The sequence below is a fragment of the Mytilus californianus genome, unplaced genomic scaffold (genome assembly GCF_021869535.1).
Source record: "Mytilus californianus isolate M0D057914Y unplaced genomic scaffold, xbMytCali1.0.p SCAF_9, whole genome shotgun sequence".
Classification (NCBI taxonomy): Eukaryota; Metazoa; Mollusca; class Bivalvia; order Mytilida; family Mytilidae; genus Mytilus; species Mytilus californianus.
Genome location: NW_026262745.1, coordinates 28555796 through 28578038, shown reverse-complemented (window position 1 = coordinate 28578038; position 22243 = coordinate 28555796). Strand labels below are relative to the sequence as shown.

The 22243-nt window shown below is 33.0% G+C and overlaps 1 protein-coding gene and 1 long non-coding RNA gene across 3 annotated transcripts in view; one reads left to right on the top strand and one right to left on the bottom strand.

Annotated features, from left to right (window-relative positions):
• LOC127714084 (uncharacterized) overlaps window positions 1-15688 on the bottom strand; it is a 54508-nt gene extending 38820 nt beyond the window's left edge. For both annotated transcript variants that reach the window (XM_052220035.1, XM_052220036.1), the window contains exon 1: window positions 15670-15688. The gene's annotated coding sequence lies outside the window, so the exon portion shown is untranslated. The remainder of the gene's footprint in view (window positions 1-15669) is intronic.
• A 26-nt stretch (window positions 15689-15714) lies between these two features.
• On the top strand, window positions 15715-17684 carry LOC127714098 (uncharacterized). The gene is made up of 2 exons (XR_007987557.1): window positions 15715-15838; window positions 16423-17684. It is a non-coding gene; the product is annotated as an uncharacterized LOC127714098 (long non-coding RNA).
• The last annotated feature ends 4559 nt before the right edge of the window (window positions 17685-22243 follow it).

Genomic DNA, 22243 nt, shown 5'->3' with positions numbered 1-22243 from the left:
TCAAGCTTGATACAGGTCTGAATTTGGATTGTAATTAAATATTTGACATATTATAGGTTTCTGAATAAATGTAGTCAAAGAACTTGAAATTGGTTATATGAATTGAATTTATATTCAATTAAAGATTTCTTGCTGTTGTGCAATACTTAGTAAATCTGTTGTCAGACTATCAACAAATAAAGGTAGGTTATCTTAATAGATATAAACCAGGCACGAAAGTTTAATTTAAACTGCTCAAAGCACTTTAAAGGTATTGTCAAAAAACTGGAAAATGCCCCCTTTTTTAATGAATAAAACCCCATAACTCTGAAACATAAAATCTAAAATTTATAAAAATCAAAAGGCAGCTTACATCAATAGATATAAACAATTCACCAAAGTTTCATGAGAACTGCTGAAAGCATTTTTTAGTTATTGTCCCAAAACTGGAAAATCCCCCCTTTTTTAATGAATAAAACCCCATAACTCGAAAACGTAAAATCTAAAATTTATAAAAATCGAAAGGGAGCTTATGTCAATAGATAAAAAACAATTGATCGAAGTTTCTTGCAAATTGGAGAAAGCATTTTTTAGTTATTGTCTGAAAACTGGAAACCCCCCCCCCCCCCCCCCCACCCCTTTTTATAATGAGTAAAACCCCATTTCTCTGAAACGTAAAATCTAAAATTTATGAAAAACGAAAGGGAGTTTTTGTCAATAGATATATACAATTCACCAAAGTTTTATGCAAATTGGGTAAAGCGGTTTTTAGTTAATGTCCGACATGTTGACGACGGACGGACAGACAGACGGACGGTCAACGGTATACCATAATACGTCCCGTAAACGGACGTATAAAAACCATCTTTCAAGGGCAATTACTCCTATAAGCAGTCAATTGACAATTTGTGCATGTTGACTTATTTGAAGATCATATTTTATTGAACATTTTTACTGTCTAAAGATTCCCTTAATCAACTATAGTTTCCATAAAAATAATGCAAAAGAGTTGAAAATCATCATTTAAAGACAATAACTCCTATCAGGTGTCATTTGAATGCATTTATCTCTTTCATTTTCTGAATCATTACTGATTGAATTCTTTCAAAATAGGTGAACATTTGTATAGAAAGCACATAAAATCGCTGAAAAAATAGTTCTTAAATTTGTCTTAAATAATCATTTCTCCAATATCAAATCCATAGATTTTTCTTAAAATAAATGTGGAATGTGTCCATGGGAAAAAGATGATGCCCCCGCTTGCATATCATATAAAGATATAAAGGGACATAACTGAAGAACGGTAAAAGTGACGCGACCTAAATTCAAACATAACTGTATTTTGTGGTAATAAGCATTGTGTATAAGTTTCATAACATTTGGTTGAGGCAAACTAAAGTTAGAGAACAGAAATGAAAAATTCAGCAATTTTTCGATGTGTAAAGGGGCATAACTCTAGAACAGTTAAAGTGACACCACCAAAATTCAAACTTGATCTGTATTTTGTGGTAATAAGCATTGTGTATAAGTTTCATAACATTTGGTTGAGGTAAACTAAAGTTACAGAATGGAAACCAAAAATTCAGCAATTTTTCCATTTGTAAAGAAGCATAACTCTAGAATGGTTACAGTGACGCCACCAAAATTCAAACTTGATCTGTGTTGTGTGGTAATAAGCATTGTGAACAAGTTTCATATCATTTGGTTGAGGCTAACTAAAGTTACAGAATGGAAACGAAAAATTCAGCAATTTTTCCATTTGTAAAGGGCATAACTCTAGAACGGTTAAAGTGACACCACCAACATTCATGCTTGATCTGTATTGTGTGGTAATAAGCATTGTGTATAAGTTTCATAACATTTAGTTGAGGCAAACTAAAGTTAGAGAACTGAAATCAATTTTGGGATGTACGGACAAGGATAAAACTTAATGCCCCCTCCGCTATGGCGGGGGCATAAACATTTTTCTGAAAATTCCTCAAGAGAATCACATTCACCCACATAAAATTAGTTCTAACTGCTTTTGTTTTTGAAATATAAGCCAAAACCTTTGAAGTTTACTGAAAATTTACATATCAGTGGCAGTACATGTTCCCTTGTCACCATCTTATGGTGTTTATATATCTGAACTTGTACAATTCGCTCGTGTATGTAACAACGTATTAGATTTTAGCGAGAGAAATTTTTGTATTACTGAAAAATGATTACACCAGGGTTTTCGATATCATAAACTAGTCAAAACATTTACTAAATTTTATCATCGGTATAAGGACATCATTCGTAAATATAACTCAACATGCAGACATCTTATAAGTTCGGGTATTTCACATCCAATCTTTTATGGTAATATTCTTTACAAAGCACATAAATGTCAGTATTCACCTCAAAAGCTAACAAAACCTTTAAACAGACTTATTAAGAAGGGATATAGTTACGATACTGTTGTCAGGTCATTAAAGATTGCATATTTTGGCTTTAATATTGATTCACTTATAGGGTCTTTGCATCGGAATAAAACATATTTATTCTAAAACCAGTTGTTGGCATGATACGGGTTATGTTCTTCTCATATATTTTATGATGGTATAATACTAAACCCCTAACAGGAGGGATTGTGCCTGATATTCATATGATGAAGACATAATCTTTCAATCAGTTTAATTGAGGTCTGGAGCTGGCATGTCAGTAACTGCTAGTAGTCTGTTGTTATTTATGTATTATTGTCATTTTGTTTATTTTCTTTTGTTTCCTATTCTGACATCGGACTCTGACTTCTCTTAAACTGAGTTTTACTGTGTGTACTGTTGTACGTTTGTTTTTTCTACATTGGCTAGAGGTATAGGGGGAGGGTTGAGATCTCAAAAAACATGTTTAACACTGCCGCATTTTTGTGCCTGTCCCAAGTCAGGAGCCTCTGGCCTTTGTTAGTCTTGCATCTTTTTTAATTTTAGTTTCTTGTGTATAATTTGGAGTTTAGTATGACGTCCATTATCACTGAACTAGTATACATATTTGTTTAGGGGCCAGCTGAAGGATGCCTCCGGGTGCGGGAGTTTCTCGCTGCATTGAAGACCCATTGGTGACCTTGGGCTGTTGTCTGCTCTATGGTTGGGTTGTTGTCTCTATGACACATTCCCCATTTCCATTCCTAATTTTAAATCTCAAATGAATTGTTATATCATATTAAGTCATATTTCCTATAACTGCTTTAGTTTTGGAGATATGTGCCAAAAATGGAACTTTAACCCCCATATTCTATTTTTAGCAACAGCCATCATGTTTCTTAATGCATTGAATCTAAGGATAAAATCTATAAACTAAATACCCTAAGGAACATTCAAGTAAAGTTTGCTTAAATTTGGCCCAGTAGTCTAATAGAAGATAAGTTTACAACGATAGACGGACAATGGACGCCAAGCAATGGCAAAATCTAACATGTCCTTAAGGCCAGGTGAGCTAAAAAAGGGTTAGGACCACACCTGCTAAATTTACATTATAAAACAACCCATTTGCCTATCCTGTAATAGGCACGAAATTAAATGAATACCATTTCTTCTCAGTCTGTCCATGCTATATATCATTGAGGGATACCTATATACAAATAAATGGGGAATGTGTCCAAGGGACACAGATGATGACCCTGCTTGCATATAACGTTACAGAGGGACATAACTCAAGAACGGTAAAAGTGATGCTACCCAAATTTGTACTTGATCTGAGTTTTGTGGTAATAAGCATTGTGCATAATTTTCATAACATTTGGTTGAGGAATACTAAAGTAAGGGAACTAAAACGAAAAATTCAGCAATTTTTCCATTTGTAAAGGGGCATAACTTTAGAATGGTAAAAGTGACACAACCAAAATTCAAACATGATCTGCGTTTTGTGGCAATAAGCATTGTGTATAAGTTTCATAACATTTGGTTGCGGCAAACTAGAGTTAGAAAACGGAAACCTAAAAATTCAGCAATTTTTCCATTTGTAAAGGGGCATAACTCCAATTTTGGGATGTACTACAGACCTACGGACCTGTATAATTTTTATTTTTCTATTTTTTTAAATGTATCCTTTTTTTTTTCATGGACATTAATAATTGTTTATCTGTCAATACACACATATTTGTAGTCTTCTTTTTCGTGTGAATACCACTGTCACTCTTATTTAATTATGGTCAGTTTATTATTTCAATTGTACTATACTGTATGCCATAACCATTTAATGTAAACGTGTTTGTGCTAATAAATATTGTCTATGGTCTGTAACATATGTCATGAGATTTAATGAAGATGCTTACATTACTGCAAACAAAGTGAAATACATTTAATTTTTATCACAAACCTTAGTCCTAAGTGCTTAAATGGCTCAAAGAGCAAAATATGCCTTATTAATACTTATGTTAAACAGGACCAATATTTTCCTCTTCAAAATCTTACAAGGTGCCCCAGGCCACTTCTGTATTCATCAAATTTTCAACAAAACAATGACATGATTTGTAAATCTCAAATTGCTTGTTTTACAATTTCACTTTTTACAGTTTCTCTCTATTCATCATTAATGTTTATTATTCATAAAAAAAAACATGAGTGAACAAGCTGAATTGTCTCGCTTGCTTTACTAAGCATGATTGAACTTATGTTACAAATCTGTTATAGGACAGTTTCACTACAAGTTTCACATAAACTTTACATTATCAATGATTCATGTGATTAGGGTCAAATCATACACCAAATATGATTACCATATTGCTTATAGCATCTTAGAAACAGAACTTATTCAAAAACTGAAAATTGACCAATGAACCATGAAAATGAGGTCAAGTTCAGATGAACCCTGCAAGACAGACCACCTTACAATAAAAATTCCAAACACCAAATATAGTTGACCTATTGCTTATAGTATCTGATAAACTGACAAAACCATGAAAACTTAACATTGACCAATTAATAAAAGAACAGAGTTCCAATGTCCCCCGTGTTGCTCATATTTTATCTAATCAAGGTACAATTGCAATAACTAAAAAAGCTCTTTAAAACTTTTTATTAATATCTTAAGAGAAATGAAGGTTTCAGAGCAAATGCAATGTGATTTCCATTATAATTTATATTTCCAAGGGGCATAACTTGTTAAAAATATTTGATCAGAACTTATTTTTGAAAGTGTTAAAGACTTTGCTGATATAAACCTATGATAGTTAAAAGTTTCATAAAATTCTCGCAAGAATTGAACACATGAGAGTGATAACATTGCAATTTTCCATATAATCAATATTTTCAAAGGACATAACTCCTTTAAAAATAATTGATCGGCACTGATTTTTGAACTCTTTAAGTACATTGATGATATAAACCTATAATATAAATTTCATAAAAATTTTGAGAGCGCTAACGATGCAATTTTTATTAAAATCAATGTTTCCAAGGGGCATAACTCTTTCAATAAACTGACTCGCTGAGCGCAGCTAGATACGCTCTCAGAGGTCCAACCCTGAACAGTTGGGGCAAAAATGGACACAATATTCAAGCTTGATTCAGGTCTGAATTTGGATTGTAATTAAATCTGTTATCAGACTATAAACAAATAAAGTTCAATTAATTCTCAATGTCATATTAGAAATTTATGAAAATAATAAAAAGGGAGCTTACATCAATAGATATAAATAATTCACCAAAGTTTCATGAGAATTGGTGACAGCATTTTTGAGTTATTGTCCGAAAACTGGAAAATCACCCCCTTTTTTAATGAATAAAACCCCAGAACACAGAAATGTAAAATGTAAAATTTATAAAATTCTAAAGGGAGCTTACATCAATACATACAAACAATTCACCAAAGTTTAGTAAGAATTGCTGAAAGCATTTTTGATTTTTTGTCCAAAAACTGGAAAATCCCCCCTTTTTTTATGAATAAAACCCTGTAACTCGGAAACGTAAAATCTAAAATTTATAAAAATCGAAAGGGAGCTCATGTCAATAGATATAAACAATTCACCACAATTTCTTGCAAGTTAGTTAAAGCATTCTTGACTTATTGTCCGAAAACTGGAAAATCTCCCTTTTTTTAATGAATAAAACCCCATAACTCGGAAACGTAAATTCTAAATTTTATAAAAAACGAAAGAGAGCTCACGTCAATAGATATAAACAATTCACCAAAGTTTTATGTAAATTGGTTAAAGCATTTTTGAGTTAATGTCCGACATGTTGACAACGGACAGACGGATGGACGGACGGACAGAGGTATACCATAATACGTCCCGTAAACGGGCGTATAAAAATTGTTGATCAGCACTGATTTTCAAATTCGTCCATGACATTGCTGATATAAACCTATGATATATGTTTCATAAAAATCTGGCAAGAATTGAACACACGAGAGCGCTAACGATGCAATTTTCCATAAAATTAATGTGTCCAAGGGGGATAACTCTTTTAAAAATAAATGATCGGCACTGATTTACAAACTTGTCCATGACATTGCTAATATAAACCTATGATATAAGTTTCATAAAAGTCAGGTAAGAATTGTACAAATGAGAGCGCTAACGATGCAATTTTTTATATAATTAAAGTTTCCAAGGGGCATAACTCTTTCAAAAATAATTGATTGGCACTAATTTTCGAACTCGTCAAATACATTGCTAATATAAACCAATGATATAAGTTTCATAAAAATCTGGCAAGAATTGTACACATGAGAGGGCTAACATTGCAATTTTCCATAAAATTAATGTGTCCAAGGGCATAACTCTTTGAAAAATAATTGATCGGATCTGATTTTCGAACTCGTCCAAGACATTGACCAATGAACCATGAAAATGAGATCAAGGTCAGATGAAACTTGCCAGCCTGACATGTACCCCTTACAATCATTCCATACACCAAATATAGTTGACCAATTGCTTACAGTACTTGAAAAACAGACCAAAATACAATAAACTGCTTCGCTGAGCGCAGCTTGATACGACCGCAGAGGTCCAACCCTGAACAGTTGGGGCAAAAATGGACACAATATTCAAGTTTGATACAGGTCTGAATTTGGATTGTAATTAAATATTTGACACATTAAAGGTTTCTGACACAGAATAAATGTGTCAAAGAACTTGAAATTGGTTGTATGATTTGAATTTATATTCAATTGAAGATTTCTTGCTGTTGTGCAATACACTGTGCTGTTGCGCAATACTTAATAAATGTTTTCAGACTATATACATAGAATTAGCAAAATAAATTGTGACCCCCAATTTTATTCCTTGGAAAATTGACAATTTCTGAAATCTTGAGGGAAAAAAAATTGACCCCCCCCCAAAAAAAAATTTTGTTTTACCCCCCTAAAAAATTTTTGTTTACCCCCCTCCAAAAAAATAATATTTGAAGAGAATTTTCTTTTGAGGAAAAAAAATTGCCCCCCCCCCAAAATTTTTTTTTTACCCCCCCCCCCTTTCCAAAAAAATGCTTGTTTTAAACCCTTTTTGGCCCCTCATTCCTGAACGGTTTGGGCAATTACCCCCAAAAATGAATCCCAACCTTCTACTTGTGATATTGAACCTTGTGGTACAATTTCAGAGCAATCAAAATATTTATACACAAGTTATTGCCCTGAAATTAGAAAAATGCTTGGTTTGGCCCCTTTTCGGCCCCTAATTCCTAAACGGTTGGGACCATCACCCCCAAAAACAATCCCAACCTTCCTTTTGTGGTAATGAACCTTTTGTTTAAATTTCATAGAGATCCATACACTTTAACTAAAGTTATTGTCCAGAAACCAAATGTCTTTGGACGACGCTGACGCCGACGTGATACCAATATACGAAAAAAAAATTGCGGTCATATAAAAATTAACAATGACCAATAAACCATGAAAATGAGGGCAAGGTCAAATGAAACCAAACAGTCTGACATGTACTGTTACAATCATTCCATACACCACATAAAGTAGACCTGCTGCTTGTAGTATCTGAGAAACGTACCTTATCACCCAACTTAACCTTGATCACTGATCCATGTATTGAGGTCGAGGTCAGGTTTACCCTGTCTGACAGACATGTAGACATTGCAAGGAAACCATATATCAAATCTATTTATCCTATTACTCATAATAAGTGAGAAATTCACATGACAAAAAACTGTAAATTTTTTTCAAGCAGTCGCTGAACCATGAAAATGAGGTCAAGGACAATGGGCATATGACAGACGGAAACTTCGTAACATAAGGTATCTGCATGCAAGATATGAAGCATCCAGTCTTCTTCCTTCTGAAATATAAAGCTTTTGTACAAATAGTTTAAGCCGCCACCACCAGATAGTAATACCTGTGTCTTGCATACTGCGATGAAAAGACGAGACAAAATTGAGGTCAAGGTCATATGAAACCTGCTAGACACACATGTACATTTTACAATCATACCATACAAACCAAATATAGTCAGGAGCCTGCAATTCAGTGGTTGACTTTGTTGCTTTATATCATATTTGTTTTTCATTGTTTTGTATATAAATGAGGCCTTTAGTTTTCTCGTTTGAATATTATTTTACACATAGTATTTCATGGCCTTTTATAGCTGACTATGTGGTATGTGTTTTGCTCATTCTTGAAAACCGTACAGTGACCTATAGTTGTTAACTTCTATGTCTCTGGTGGACAGTTGTCCCATTGACAATCATACCACATCTTCTTATTTTTATATGTACACCTTACAATCATACCATACATCAAATACAGCTGATCTATTGCTTATAGGATAAGAAAAAACAGACAAAACAACAAAAACTTAACACTGACCAATACACCTAACATCTACAAAAAATTCTGAGAAAAGAAAAACTAAAATTTAAGATATATATTTGATATTTTATCTTATTGCTACTGTATTGAACTGGTCTACTGCTACTGTCATTAATAAAATGCTCCGCAGGGCGCAGCTTGATACGATCGCAGAGGTCGAACCCTGAACAGTTGGGGCAAGTATGGACACAACATTCAAGCTTGATACAGCTTTGCATTTGGATTGTGATTAAATATTTGACACAGCATAGGTTTCTGACACAGAATGAATGTGGTCTAAGAACTTAAAAATTTTAAATTGGACATCCACCTATTATGGTCCAATATCCAAAATCTAAATACATGGTTAGATTCAGCATATCAAAGAACCCCAAGAATTCAATTTTTGATGAAATCAGACAAATTTTAATTTTGGACCCTTTTGACCTCAATGTGGACAAAGTTGATAACGGGGCCCAAAAATCAAAACTCTAAATACATGGTTCGATTCAGCATATCAAAGAACCCCATATATTCAATTTTTGTTGAAATCAAACAAAGTTTAATTATGGACCCAGATTTGGACAAACTTGAAAACTGGGCCCATAATCAAAAATCTAAATACATGTTTAGATTCAGCATATCAAAGAACCCTAAGAATTCAATTTTTGTTAAAATCAAACTAAGTTTAATTTTGGACCTTTTGGACCTTAATGTAGACCAATTTGAAAATGGAACCAAAAATCAAAAATCTAAATACATGGTTAGATTCAGCATATCAAAGAACCCCATATATTCAATTTTTGTTGAAATCAAACAAAGTTTAATTTTGGACCCCGATTTGGACCAACTTGAAAACTGGGCCCATAATCAAAAATCTAAATACATGTTTAGATTCAGCATATCAAAGAACCCTAAGAATTCAATTTTTGTTAAAATCAAACTAAGTTTAATTTTGGACCCTTTGGACCTTAATGTAGACCAATTTGAAAACTGAACCAAAAATTAAGAATCTAAATACACGGTTAGATTCGGCATATCAAAGAACCCCAATAATTCAATTTTTGATGAAATCAAACAAAGTTTAATTTTGGACCCTTTGGACCTCAATGTGGACCAATTTAAAAACGAGGCCCAAAATCCAAAAACTAAATACACTGTTAGATTCAGCATATTAAAGAACCCCAAGAATTCAAGAATAAAACCCCATTGAAATTGGTCAAGAAATAAGCAATTTATATGAAGTATCTTCTTTTGCACAATACTGTGCAATTAAATATTTCTTGCTATTGTGCAATACTGTACAATTGACAATTTCTTGCTATTGCGCAATATTGTGCTATTGGATATTTCTTGCTATTGCGCAATACTGTGCAATTGAAGATTTCTTGCTATTGCGCAATACTGTGCAATTGAAGATTTCTTGCTATTGTGCAATACTGTGCAATTGAAAATTTCTTGCTATTGCACAATACTTATTATATAATAATTAACACATCCTGTTTGGTGTGTATCTCCTACCATATCATTATTACTTGCTTTTAAATATAAATCAGAAATAACCAACTTAAAATGGAAAATTTTAAAAGAAAAAAAAAAGGAAAAAAAAAAAAATCCCCCCCCCCAAATTTTTTGAACCCCCTTATGATTCATCACCCCCAAACTCAATCCCAGCCTTCCCTTTGTGGTCTGGTACCTTGCAGTACAATTTCAGAGAGATCCATACACTTGAACACAAGTTATTGTCTGGAAACTAGAAAAATGTGTTTTTTTGGCCCCTTTTTGGCCCCAAATTCCTAAACGTTTAGGGCAATTACCCCCAAACTCAAACCCAGCTTTCCATTTGTGATATGGAACCTTGTAGTACAATTTCAGAAAGATCCATACACTTACACACAAGTTATTGTCCTGAAACTAGAAAAATGCTTGTTTTTTGCCCCTTTTTTGGCCCCTAATTCCTAAAATTTTGAGGCAATTACCCCCAAAATCAATCCCAGCATTCCTTTTGTGATATGGAACCTTGTGGTACAATGTCAGAGAGATCCATACACTAGCACACAAGTTATGTCTGGAAGTTACAAAAATGCTTATTTTTGGCCCCTAATTCCTTTACTGTTGGTACCATAACCCCCAAAATCAATCCCAACCTTCCTTTTGTGGTATTAAACCTTGTGGTAAAATTTCATAGAGATCCATTCACTTAAACTAAAGTTAGAGTGCGAAAACCAATGTGTCTTCGGACGACGCCGGACGACGACGACGACGACGACGCCAACGTCATACCAATATACGACCACAAAAATTTTTTTGCGGTCGTATAAAAATATCTTGGTATTAACTTATAGGTTCATTAAATTTTGAAACATATTGTGTTTATTTTGGTTACTTATCGTTTCTGTCAGTGGACTGTTTTAAACTATTTTGGCATACTATACGTTAGTTAAACACTGTGGCAAGCTTTACAAACAAATCTGTTTAGGCCGGTATTGAAGCACATCTAACATGTCTAATGTGCAAAAATAAATCCTAATTTCTGGCGAATTCATTTGTATGATCGACTATTCTAAAGAACATTTGTTACTTAGTTCCTTTTATATTCCTTCTCGGAAAGGAGGGGTACACTGGTTTTCTCCTGTCTGTCCATCGTTTCGTTCATCAAATAAAAGTGATGTTTATCCATGGAACTCGAACCTTTTGTAGCAAGCTTCTTATGGGCAAGATCTGCAGTGCAATGCATTTTCACATTCATTGCACATCAGCTTCCTGTTTACTGAATACATGTACTTATATATCATTACAGATAATTGTATGAAATTTATATCACATTTTTCTCAGGGACTAGAGATAATAACAAAATAACTATGGTATCACCATTCCTGTGTTATGCGTTTTCACATACATTGCTATTCAACTTCCTGTATACTGAAATCTTATATAGTCATGATAGTAGGGATATCATATGTGAGCAGTAAATTACAGATTAACTAGTTTAGTTTATTTTGTTATTAAGCAGCTTCAAACAATACATGCAAGAATACTAGTATTCTTTGATCTGTCCGTAGTTCATTTATGTTGCATATTTTTCAGCAATTGATCTAAAACCAGAACTTTTGGAATTCGGCACCGATGTAAGAATTGGTAGCTAAAGCCTTTGTGTTTATTTACTTTCAGGTCGAAAAAGGGGATATCTTTTATAAAAGATAAATATTAATTTTAACTACTAATATTTATTTTTAAATGTATAATTATGTGACAGCAGGAACTAACCTCCCAAATATTTTAAAGAAACTTTTATCCGTCGATGCCGTCTGTCTGAAAAATGGCTTTTAGCTATTTAGTAAAGAAGTCTTCTATTTAAGTCTGAAATGCCTCAATAAGGCACTATTTTGCGTCGTGAAAAAAATAATTGGCGGAGGGGGAGACCCAGCCATGCCGCCCTTTTTCATTTGGGATTGCACATTAAATGAACCCAGCTACGCCCCTTATAGATGACCTTTATATTTATAGTTTTCTCCCCAAGGTTTTTTAGCATTATGGTAATGTGATACTATATTGCTGGACTGTGATGCTATCTGAATTTATCTTTTTTTAAAAGTTGTGTTATGGATGTGATGCCAAAAGTTCTAGAAACAAGATGATATGTCAAAATTTTGTGTTTACTAGGATGCTTTATGAAATTAGTGGCCAGAACACTTATACATGTACATGAATAATTTCTTATCACTAATTTTTATTTGTACAGTATTTCATAGAGCCAGGAATCACAACTGCAAACCCTATCTAAGGTATTACAGTACAATGTAAGCTCACCAATATGCCTATATGTATTGATTTAGCCTTTTCATGATTCATACAGTCATGCAGCAAGACATCAGAAAACAAGGTCAATACAACATGTACAAACATACATTGTATTGAGTTATTAAACCAGTAACACTGAAAAAGCCTTTAAAGAAGAATATAAAAATAAAGTGATGTGGTTTGATTACCAATGAGACAACTATCCACCAAAGTTCAAATGAAGTGGATGCAAGCAATTATAGGCAACCGTACGGCCTCCAACAATGAGAAAAACCCATACCGTGTAGTCAGCTATAAAAGACTATTTTTACATTCTTTTTACCATGTTTACTGTTTCAATTTTATTCTAACTTCCAAGTGTTGCAGCAAAACCTTTGAAACAAGGTAAGTCAACCTGTGCTGTCCTGTAGTGTAACGTGATGATATATTTCTTTAATGTGATGCTATCTGAAATAATTTCTTATAGATTGTGCTCTGGATATGATGCTTTAGTTTTTAGAAAGAAATCAAGATTTCAAAATTCTGTTTGCTAGATGTAGGACACTGAACTTTGCAGCTTAGAAGGTGCCAAAAAAATAGAAACAAGACTGGTCAATGCAGTTCCAACCTGATAAATATAATATACTGTGAGTGATCACACTGAAAACATCCTTTAGTGGGATAAGTGTACATACAACTAGATATTCAAAACTTGAATTTTATTATGAATATCTATGGAAGAAAATTTTATTGAATACAAAAAATATAATACTATTATGAATTCAGTCATACATTGATTTATTTGTCCAAAACTCAAAATATTAAGTATGCAATAATTAAAAAAATATTAGGGACCTATTAGCTTTATAAACCCCAGCTTTATAAACCCCAGCTTTATAAACCCCAATTTAGACTCAGCAATCATTATACAAATCATTCAATTACAAAACTCTTCCTGAATTGAGTGCATGCATCAAGAAAATGGGGCATTAATAAATTTATAACCGCAGGTCTATGTGGAAAAACAAATTACAAAAGTATGTACAGGAGCAGGATAAAACAATAAGGACATAAATATAAAAAATTTCCAAAAAATTATCGTTGAGTCTTTGTCTTTGGCTGCAAAAGTTTATTGTGAAGACTGTCTACTATTATATACAAATCAAAATTGAAAAATATATGAAAATTGTACATACATAACAGTGTTCTCCCCAGATATTTTATTTAGCATCCTGGTAAACAGGGGAAATTGAAATACCATCTTGTTTCTAAATATATAGCATCACTACCATAACATAATCTATAAGAAAACCAATTCAGATAGCATCACATTTAAGATTATAGCATCACATTACCATGATGCTAAAAGGCCCTGGGGAGAACACTGACATAATACTGTGTATGACTCTTTAAAAAAAATGCACTAAATCCATTTGATGTAAATTGATTGATATGTTGCCTTGGATACACAACTTTCATATTAAGTTGTTATTTTTTGGCATGGAACTAGCTTTCAGTAAACATGGTAAAGGGTTGGGCTCTTACAAACATGCTTGTCCCTGCCACATTCTGTGTTTGCATGTCTAAAGTCAGCAGCCTTTTAGTTAAGTTGTTGTTGTTTGTTGCTCTATATCATGGTTGTTTTACATTTGTTGTTTTGTACATAATCTGGCCACTGGTTTTCAATCAATCATGTTAATTAACATTTTGTTATGTCCAATCCTTTTATAGCTTGCTATGCGGTATGGGTAACCTGGTTTTGCTCATTGTTGAATGATGTACGGCAACCTATAGTTGTTAACACCTATGTTATTTGGTCTCTAGTGATAGTTGTCTCACTGGCAATCATACCACATCTTCTTATTTTATTAATATAAAAAATCTATATAAAAATATCTTTTGAAACAAATTACACTGCACAACCAGGGCATGCTCCATAAGTAACCATGAACAAGTTGATACAATGTAGGTTACTGTATACAAGGAAAAAGAGAAAAACCTTAGGTACACAGAAAACACCAATCATCATAAATTATAAGAATCACTGATTAATATTAAATAACCGAGTGAATGTATTAAAGTTTGTACACATTTATTCATGTTAGGAATTTTGAAAATTTGTGTATTTCATTTTAGGGATAATTAAAAGAATTATAGAAGTTTGAATAACTATTTATGTCAAATACTGCAAAATTTAGATATTTTTCGTTTAAAATATATTTGCTAGCATCTACATGTGATTACTACATACCGAACTATATGAGTATTTTGTACAATACATGTAGGAAAAGGGGGGTCAGTATTTACAATATTATTTTATTTCAAAATCTAATTTTGGACAAGGGATGGGACTATTTCTGTTGATAAGACTACACTGAATGTCTCTTGTTTGAGTTTTATTCTGTTAATAATGAAGGCTTTTCAATACAATAATACATAACATGCTTGTCTGTCAGGTAACCTTAGGGAGTTTAGCTGGAGTTTAGATTGTTATTTTAGCTTGTGTATACTATATACAATGTTACACAATCAAATTAATAAATAACTGTTAACACTAAGATTTCGTCATTTAAAGTACTTTATCAACTAACCTGAATAGTGTTCTGTTTATTAAACTTTCCGCTCATAAATTAAACTGACCGGAAGTAATAACGTAGTATGCTTATTTATATAAACATAGTAAGTCTCTATGTATATTTAACACCAGTTAATTACAATCTTAGTTATGTATACAAATGCGTACTCGTGTGGCTTATTGCAGCTCGACTGTCTTGCTTGTCACCATCAAGGTCACAGGCACTTAAGCACATATTCCGTTTAAAATATATTGTTTCCGTGATGATAAAATTATCAAATTATTGTTCTATTTGATATCAAATTAACACACGCTCTTAATTACATTAAGAAATATAGTACTTTTTAACGATTCTTACGTTTTACCACAAAACGTTATGTATAAATAGCGTTGCTACAGAAAATTAAGTTTTGCATTTATTCCGCCGTAACACGGGTTTTAAAGATAGATTTTCACACTTGACTTAATTTCAGATACTTAATATACATTCAAACGATAATACTAACGATAGTGGGACTTAACTACAGTCTTCGATTAACTAAAATAAGGAGGAATTTATTTTCCCCCTAACTTACATTTTTCCGCCATTATGGGTAGAAATGCATGAGGACGCGATGCAACATGGGAAATATCCGCGCGACAAACAGCCACGTGTTCAGTGGATTATCACATGACCTTAGCTGTTAGCTTTTTATGATCGATTTCTACGTTCCTGACCATTCTCAATCATATTTCGAAAATTTGGTAAGTACGAGTATGATGTTTATAGAATTACACGTTTTTTTTTCGACTTCGTTTATGTATAAAACTGTGATAGGTGTCTAAGTCATCGTAAATTGTTCCATATTTTTAATGCAAGATAAAAATGTAATTTGACCTAATTATCATACTGTAAACAAACATTTTGACTTTGGAGATTTGATATATTACATGTATGTATCAATCAAACGTATCGTTATGCCATTATTGATTTTAATTTACTGTTTGCTAGAGTGGGTTGCCTTCTTTGAATCATTATTATGCGAAGGAAACGATATAGGTGTGGTCTTGCATAACACATTCACATACATGATGTTTACTAATATACAGTACAGTGTTGTTGTCATAACAGTGACGGTAACCATTCGCCGTGAATTTTGTCCCAAATGTACGATGAAGTTTATTTAGGCACAATAATTACATATTACGATAACAAGATGTCTGAATGAGAGTATTTCATTGACCTTGAGCTATTTTAGTGATGCATTTTGGATTATTAACCAATAAATAATACAATACTGATCAACCGACATGTTTATGTTTAATACGATTGTTTTACTTTTTTTCAGAAAGTAAGAAGAACAATTCCGTAAAAAGAATTTGGAACCACTACAATCAAATTACAAGAAAGGAACAGATTTTCAAATTAATTCCGCGTTTTTAAATTCACGTTTTGAAAATAAAGAGAATTATCATAATACTGGTAGTATTGAAATGAGCTCGTAAATTTGAGCTAGTGACCGAGGGAGCTAAGTATTTGAAAAAAAAATAATTTGAGGAGTTATATGGTTTGGCCAGATAGTAGCAAACAAAAAATACTCTTTTACAAAAAATGAAATGTACGCTGATGTATGATTTTCGTTTGAGTGCTACAGATTTTAAATTCATTTGCGTCACACTAATTTACTCTTAAACACATGTATGAAGTGTTTAATTATTAAAAACAACTTCAGCATAACGACGGATTTTAAATCTGACCAGATTTTGTTTCAAAACACATTTATGTCCTGAAATCATCGCCGAATGGCAGCTGTTGACTTCCCACGTGTTTTTTTTTTGTAAGCTTACTTTTTACAGAACACTAGCTCCAATAAATCATAATGTTTTAAGTCCCAACTAAACAGTTATGAAATTTTGAAGCATTTAATTATTTTAAAATGTTGAAGAGAAAATGATAAAATCTATTGTTAAGAGATCGAATATCTCATATTAAGAGTGTCATTAATCAATATTTAAAGATTAAAAAACGGTAAATCTCAACTAGAATCCCCGATTTAAGGCATCACCGTCGATAAAAAACATAGAAAGTGCATCAAAATATTTTCTAACAATAATTTTAAATTGACCTTTAAAAAAACGTGGTCACGAGTTAATAGACCATAAAATCTTCTTAAGTTAGATGTGTTGAAAATCATCGTAACTAAAGTACAACCAATTAAGTGAATTCAGTACAATGATGATACACTTTAAATGATAATAGTCACTGGTATTACTGATTATTAAAACAAACGTTGCCATTATAAGACTATTTGTAGAATGGATTTGAAAAAAATAGGGAATTTATAGTGACCCTTCCCATTTGAAAAAAAAACAAAAACAAAATAACGAAAATAAACAATAAATCATCCATGAAATATTTTTTATCCAGATTATTTAGTGAATAGTGTAACATTTAAAGTCATCTAAACTAAGTTGAGAGGAACAATTCGACGTGGAAAATAAGATCTCAATGTTGTAATATCGTATGGATAAGAACAAGAACATATTGAATAAGCAAAAAAGTTATTATTTTAAAGAATACATTAAAAAAAAGTTGAGGAAAAGAAAAAAAGGGTGCCCATGCCCCAAGCGCCTGTGAGCAATACAAGGATTGTTGGCATCCATGACCTTGTTCGCGTTTACACGCAGTTCACAGAAAGTAATACACGCAGTTATATTATTTACTGTGATAATGCACATGTACAGGGAAGATGTCGTGTCACTTGTTCCACATACGTCATGTATATTACACATTTCACAGTCGGATTTGATTATTTTTGTATAGCTTCATCGACAATGTTTTTCAATCGTGTTCAGTACACGGGTACTTATTGTCATCGGAGGGCGAATTTAGGTGGGACATGGCAGGCGGGCGCCACCCTCAAACTACCAAAGCATGTTGGGCTGCAGGTATGAAAATAAAGAAGAAAAGAAAATCTAAATATTACCGGTAAATTTTGAAATGTCCGGGGGCGAAGGTTGTCTCTGTCCTACCAGACTGACACATTGACTCCTCGTCTACATTTTCGCGCACACCTCCACAACCGGACGCAAAATCTTGAATCCTCACATGGGCTTAAATCATTTAACATGTAAGAATGCATCTTGCGCTGTTTAAAATTCACGCTCCACAAGGAGGTCACTCTTACTAACACTATGTTTCACGGAATTGTATTTATCCGCGTAAAGAAGTGACTTACAACAACCAAATTGTAAGATCAACCAAGTGATAACAGAAGCCCACCCCCGCTACCTTGATATATTAAAGTATATAGGTGTATTGTTTTCAGAGACTAGTGCCTGTGCATCCCCGGTAAAAAATAATACCATTTACTTCTCTTTCCATTTATTGATTTTAAGTTTGTGTTTGGATTTAGTTTTCCTGTACAAGATTGACTGGCGTAGGAAGGGGTGGGGTTTGATCCCCCACTTTCCAATCCACTCTTACGCCACTGTTCGGTCAAAACAAATTATTGAAATGTAAATGAAAGAGACTCCTACACTTTAAAACTATAGAAAACCTTTATTTCATTTATTCATTTTTATACGACCGCAAAATATTTTTTCGGTCGTATATTGGTATGACCTTGGCGTCGTCGTCGTCGTCCGAAGACACATTGGTTTTCGCGCAATAACTTTAGTTTAAGTGAATGGATCTCTATGAAATTTTACCATAAGGTTCAATACAACTAAAGGAAGGTTGGGATTGATTTTGGGGGTTATGGTACCAATAATTAAGGAATAAGGGGCCAAAAAAAAGCATTTTTGTAACTTCCAGACAATAACTTGTGTCTTAGTGTATGGATCTCTCTGACATTGTACCACAAGGTTCCATATCACAAAGGGAATGCTGGGATCGATTTTGGGGGTAATTGCCTCAAAATTTTAGGAATCGGGGGGGGGGGGGGGGGGGGGGCTAAAAAGGGGCAAAAAAAAACAAGCAATTTTCTAGTTTCATGACAATAACTTGTGTGTTAGTGTACGGATCTTTCTGAAATTGTACTACAAGGTTCCATATCACAAAGGGAAAGCTGGAATTGAGTTTGGGGGTAATTGCCCAAAACGTTTAGGAATAAGGGGCCAAAAATAAGCATTTTTCTAGTTTCCAGACAATAACTTGTGTTCAAGTGTATGGATCTCTCTGAAATTGTACTGCAAGGTACCATACCACAAAGGGAAGGCTGTGATTGATTTTGGGAGTAATTGCCTCAAAATTTTAGGAATTAGGGGCAAAAAAACAAGCATTTTTCTAAGTTTCAGGACAATAACTTGTGTGTAAGTGTATGGATCTTTATGAAATTGTACTACAAGGTTCCATATCACAAAGGGAAAGCTGGGTTTGTGTTTGGGGGTAATTGCCCTAAACGTTTAGGAATTTGGGCCAAAAAGGTGCCAAAAAACTAGCATTTTTCTAGTTTCCAGACAATAACTTGTGTTCAAGTGTATGGATATCTCTGAAATTGTACTGCAAGGTACCATACCACAAAGGTAAGGCTGGGATTGAGTTTGGGGGTAATGAATCATAAGGGGGTTCAAAAAATTGGGGGGGGGGGGTCCTTTTTTTTTTCTTTAAAATTTTCCATTTTAAGTTGGTTATTTCTGGTTTATATATAAAAGCAAATAATAATGATATGGTTTGATTTCATCAAAAATTGAAATATAGGGGTTCTTTGATATGCTGAATCTAACCGTGTATTTAGATTTTTAATTTTTGGTCCGGTTTTCAAATTGGTCTACATTAAGGTCCAAAGGGTCCAAAATAAAACTTATTTTGATTTTAGCAAAAATTGAATTCTTGGTGTTCTTTGATATGCTGAATCTAAACATGTATTTAGATTTTTGATTATGGGCCCAGTTTTCAAGTTGGTCCAAATCGGGGTCCAAAATTACACTTTGTTTGATTTCAACAAAAATGAATATATGGGGTTTGATATGCTGAATCTAACCGAGTTTTTGGATTTTGGGCCTCGTTTTTATACGCCCATTTACGGGACGTATTATGGTATACCGTTGTCCGTCTGTCTGTCCGTCCGTCGTCAACATGTCGGACATTAACTCAAAAACGCTTTAACCAATTTGCATAAAACTTTAGTGAATTGTTTATATCTATTGACGTGTGCTCCTTTTCTTTTTTTTTATAAATTTTAGATTTTACGTTTCCGAGTTATGGGGTTTTATTCATTAAAAAAAGGGGGATTTTCCAGTTTTCGGACAATAACTCGAGAATGCTTTCACCAACTTGCAAGAAATTGTGGTGAATTGTTTATATCCATTGACATGAGCTCCCTTTTGATTTTTATATATTTTATTATATTTCCGAGTTACAGGGTTTTATTCATAAAAAAGGGGGATTTTCCAGTTTTCAGACAAAAAAACAAAAATGCTTTCAGCAGTTCTTATGAAACTTAGGTGAATTGTTTATACCTATTGATGTAAGCTCCGTTTAGAATTTTATAAATTTTACATTTTACATTTCTGAGTTATAGGGTTTCATTCATTAAAAAATTCGTAAGGGTTCCGCGGAACCCAGTGTCTCGCCTACTTTTTCTGTTAATCGCAGGCGCAACAAAAATGAGGAAGTAAATCAATAAAAATATTCCTCTTGATACTATCTCTTGATTGTAAGAAGCTTCTGTCCAAGTTTGGTAAAAATCCAGGATAGTTTATGAATTTAATAAATGTTTAAAAACTTTAACTGCAGACTGAATGTAATGTTATCTGGAAAATAACAAAATTTCCTTCTAGATACTAGCATTTCATCATAAACAAGCTTCTGTCCAAGTTTGGTACAAATCCAAAATAGTATAAGAAAGTTATTAAAATTTTAAAAACTTTAACCGCAGAGTGAATGTGTTGTTTCCTGGCAGAAAATCTAAGTCCATTTAAAAGTAAAATAAGAAAAAAATGGATTTTTTTTTTACAAAATTTACTTCTAGATACTATCTTATGATCATAAACAAGCTTCTGTCCAAGTTTGGTAGAAACCCAGGATAGTTTAAGAAAGTTATTAAAATTTTAAAAACTTTAACCACAGAGTGAATGTAATATTTCCCGGCAGAAAAACTAAGTCCATTTACAAGTAAAATACGGAAAAAATGTAATTTTATTTTTACAAAATTTACTTCTGGATACTATCTTATGATCATAAACAAGCTTCTGTCCAAGTTTGGTAGAAATCCAGGATAGTTTAAGAAAGTTATTAAAATTTCAAAAACTTTAACCACAGAGTGAATATTTGTGGACGCCGCCAACGACGACGACGCCGACGGAATGTAGGATCGCTATGTCTCGCTTTTTCGACTAAAGTCGAAGGCTCGACAAAAATGGATTTTTTTTTAAAAAAATTTACTTCTGGATACTATCTTATGATCATAAACAAGCTTCTGTCCAAGTTTGGTAGAAACCCAGGATAGTTAAAGAAAGTTATTAAAATTTTAAAAACTTTAACCACAGAGTGAATGTAATATTTCCTGGCAGAAAAACTAAGTCCATTTACAAGTAAAATACGGAAAAAATGTAATTTTATTTTTACAAAATTTACTTCTGGATACTATCTTATGATCATAAACAAGCTTCTGTCCAAGTTTGGTAGAAATCCAGGATAGTTTAAGAAAGTTATTAAAATTTCAAAAACTTTAACCACAGAGTGAATATTTGTGGACGCCGCCGACGACGACGACGACGACGACGACGCCGACGGAATGTAGGATCGCTATGTCTCGCTTTTTCGACTAAAGTCGAAGGCTCGACAAAAAGGGGGGATTTTCCAGTTTTTGGACAATAACTCAAAAATGCTGTCAGAAATTCTCATGAAACTTTGGTGAATTGTTTATATCTATTGATGTAAGCTCCCTTTTGATTTTCATAAATTTCTAATATGATATTGAGAATTAATTGAACTTTATTTTTTTATAGTCTGACAACAGATTTACTAAGTATTGCGCAACAGCACAGTGTATTGCACACCAGCAAGAAATCTTTAATTGAATATAATTCAATTCATATAACCAATATCAAGTTCTTTGACTACATTTATTCAGAAACCTGTAATATGTCAAATATTTAATTACAATCCAAATTCAGACCTGTATCAAGCTTGAATATTGTGTCCATTTTTGCCCCAACTGTTCA